General features: G+C 55.7%; 1 long non-coding RNA gene across 3 annotated transcripts in view; it reads left to right on the top strand.

Moving 5' to 3' along the window:
• The window catches only part of LOC146601555 (uncharacterized), a 27,115-nt gene that overhangs the window by 1,268 nt on the left and 23,109 nt on the right, over positions 1 to 2,738 (top strand). For all 3 annotated transcript variants that reach the window (XR_014895322.1, XR_014895320.1, XR_014895321.1), the window contains exon 2: positions 2,105 to 2,284. This is a non-coding gene — a long non-coding RNA (uncharacterized LOC146601555). The remainder of the gene's footprint in view (positions 1 to 2,104; positions 2,285 to 2,738) is intronic.

The raw sequence follows: 2,738 nt of genomic DNA, 5'->3' as shown, positions 1-2,738 counted from the left end.
GCCGCCCCGGTTAATCGAGCCCTCCCCTCTCCCTCCCGTTCTCGTTTTTTTTACAAACGTGGTAAACGGAGGCTGTTCTCGTCTCCCGCTGTAAGGCGTTTTCCGCATCTTTTTTGGGGTGGTTTCCAGTGTTCTCCGCTTTCCAGCCCTGCTAACGGTGCACCCAGAGGCGCGACGTGCGCGGGCGCAGCGGCCCCGCGTCTCCGCTTCCGACGCGCCTAAACTCCGCTTTTGGCTGTTTTCGGCTCCAAATCAATTCTCACGGGGCTGGGACAGAAAATGCCCTTACTGCAAATGACTTTTTTTTCCCCCCTCCCCCTCCAAGTGAAATTTTTTGTCACCTGGAAAATTGTCAGCCCCCCAGCAGAGCAAGGACAGGGCAGGACTCCCYGTCGGCCTCACCCAGCGGCTGGAAACTGGCTCCTACGGAAAAGGGCGAGTGTCCAATCCGCCATCCCTGCTAGGGACGGGAAAACGTTCAACACTCCGGCTGGGATTTTTTTTTTTTTTTTTTGGTGCAATAAGATTTCCATTCTGCTCTAACTACGATGCTTTTCACATGCCCAGTTTACAGTCTGGATGCTATTAACACTGCACTGACTTCTGTGTCATCTACAGACTTTTCCAGAAATGATTTAAATCTCTCTTCTGATTACTGATAAAAGCACTCTGAAACTACCAGCTAGCAATGCCCAGCAGTGGGTGATAATCTCCTCCGATAACTGCCTTTGCAATGCATCAGGTTTATTTAATACAGGCTGCTTTGACGCTGTAGAACATCAGCTCTAAACACTGCAGAGGACTGACTTTTTTTTAATACCATACAGCGCAGATTTTAACAACAATATCACATTGCATAACTCAAATGCCTGACAAAAGTGTACCACAGTCACCTCTCTCATTGGAGAATGAAATCACTCTTACTTGACAAGAGTTATATTCCGTGCTGCATGGCACAATCTTTTTTTCATGATGCTTAAGTCTTTAATCAATTAAATCCTGAGCCAGGTATCTCCTTATTTTCCCCAGGTAGGACGCTATCAAGCCAATCAACCTGTAGCTACCAGGTCATCTTACTCCCTTTTGAGAACAGCAGCAACACTATTAAAACACTTTTTAATCTTCTGGAATTTCCCAAGGGTTTATCCCAGCGTAGACGCGGCTCCACGCGGCAGCGGGCGCGTGTGAGCGCACGGGCAGGCAGGCGAGACTTCAGCTACAGCCATCCCCCAAGTACAAGCAGAAAAACTATTTCCCCAGATTTTTATTTGATKTTTTTTTTTTAACGGAAACCATGCAGATTTGCAGCCTCGCTGCAATGCAAACGACCGCAGCCTGGATGCTCCGAGCAGAGGGAGAGGCCGCTACAGCATGGAACAAATTACAACTCGGAGAGCAAAGGAAATGAGAACGCTCTGGGCTCGGCGGCTGGGACGCGGGCTCCTGCGGCGCGAGTCCTGCCCCGCTCTCGCCCCCTCCCCAGCCCGCGCGGCCTCTCCCCTTAATTTCAGATCGAGCCAAATCGAATTTCGGATCGAGCCCAGCGTTTCRTCGCCGGTGTTTTATCTGCCTAATCCAGGGACAGATCCAAGCCCGGCAATGTCAGTGCCAGGCTGGCTGCTGCCTTTAGCCGGATCAGAGCCGTAAACTCCTTACCGCGTTATTATTAGCAGCGGGCGTCCTGCGGTAGCGCCCCAGACCCCACACCCCAGCGCTGTTAAAGGGGGATATAAAGGCAGTCCCAGCCCTGCAAAGGTTGTTTTTTTTTTTCCTAAAAGCAGCTACAGCTCCACAGATTATAACGATTTGGGACCCAATTCTGCCGGGAACACGCTGCAGCACGTTCCGCTCAAGGCAATGGGGGTCCTTTCACAGTTCTTCTCTTGCAGTTTTCAYTATTTTACAGGGTCGTCCTAGCTGCCAGCGTGCGTCAGCTCGGTGGTAGCGCGAGTGCTAACGACAGCCCCGCGCCTCTGCCACGCTCCGCTATTCACACGCGCGCGAGCGGCGTAGAGCCGGTTTGCCTTCGGCTGCCTTTCAAGCAGCTGGGTCTCGGTAGGCTGCCTAATTATAAGATCTTAGCGGTATTTTTTTTCTTTTCCAGTGATGATTAACTGATCCTGGAGAGCCCTGAAAATAGGCACTTTGAAGGCAAGCGACAAACTCCCCCGAGTTTCCTCTGCGGCAGTTACAACTCTGCAGGAAACTGCTTTGGCCTCGCTGGACGCGGACGATCGTGCCACCCTCCCCGGCGAGGCCGAGGCGCCAGGGCAGCGGCGAGCAGGTGAAGCGGGGTGCGCGCAACGGGAGAAGGCTCCCGAGGAGGGAGCGTGCAACGGGGAAAGGATCCCAAGGGTCGTGCAAGCGGAGAAGGATCCCGGGGCGCCGCACACGAGCCCTCCCGCCTGCCCTCCGCCCGGGGCCGGGCGCCAGGCAGCAGGGCAGGGTTGGGTCTCCACGGGCAACCACGCAAGCCTCAGCTCCCGCTGCTTTTCCTCCCGCCCCTACTTCCTAAGGGGATGAAAACAGCTCCTCCCGCCCGGGCCGGCGCGGGGACCGGCCCTTGCTGCCACGGTCCGCGGGGCTCGGGTGCCTGCGAGCACCCGACCCCCTGGGGGGGGGGGGTCCTGGAGGGGGCGGCCTCTCTCGGTCCCCTCGGGGCTGCAGAGGGGGATCTGCCCCCCTCCCCCCCCAAAAAAAAAGGCGGAGGGGGCCGCTCCGCGCCCTCCCGGCGCAAG

Source organism: Rhea americana, unplaced genomic scaffold (genome assembly GCF_003343005.1).
Source record: "Rhea americana isolate MKP2758 unplaced genomic scaffold, rheAme1 scaffold_10, whole genome shotgun sequence".
NCBI lineage: Eukaryota > Metazoa > Chordata > Aves > Rheiformes > Rheidae > Rhea > Rhea americana.
Note: the sequence above shows the minus strand (reverse complement) of the source record. Positions and strands in the feature narration are given on the sequence as shown.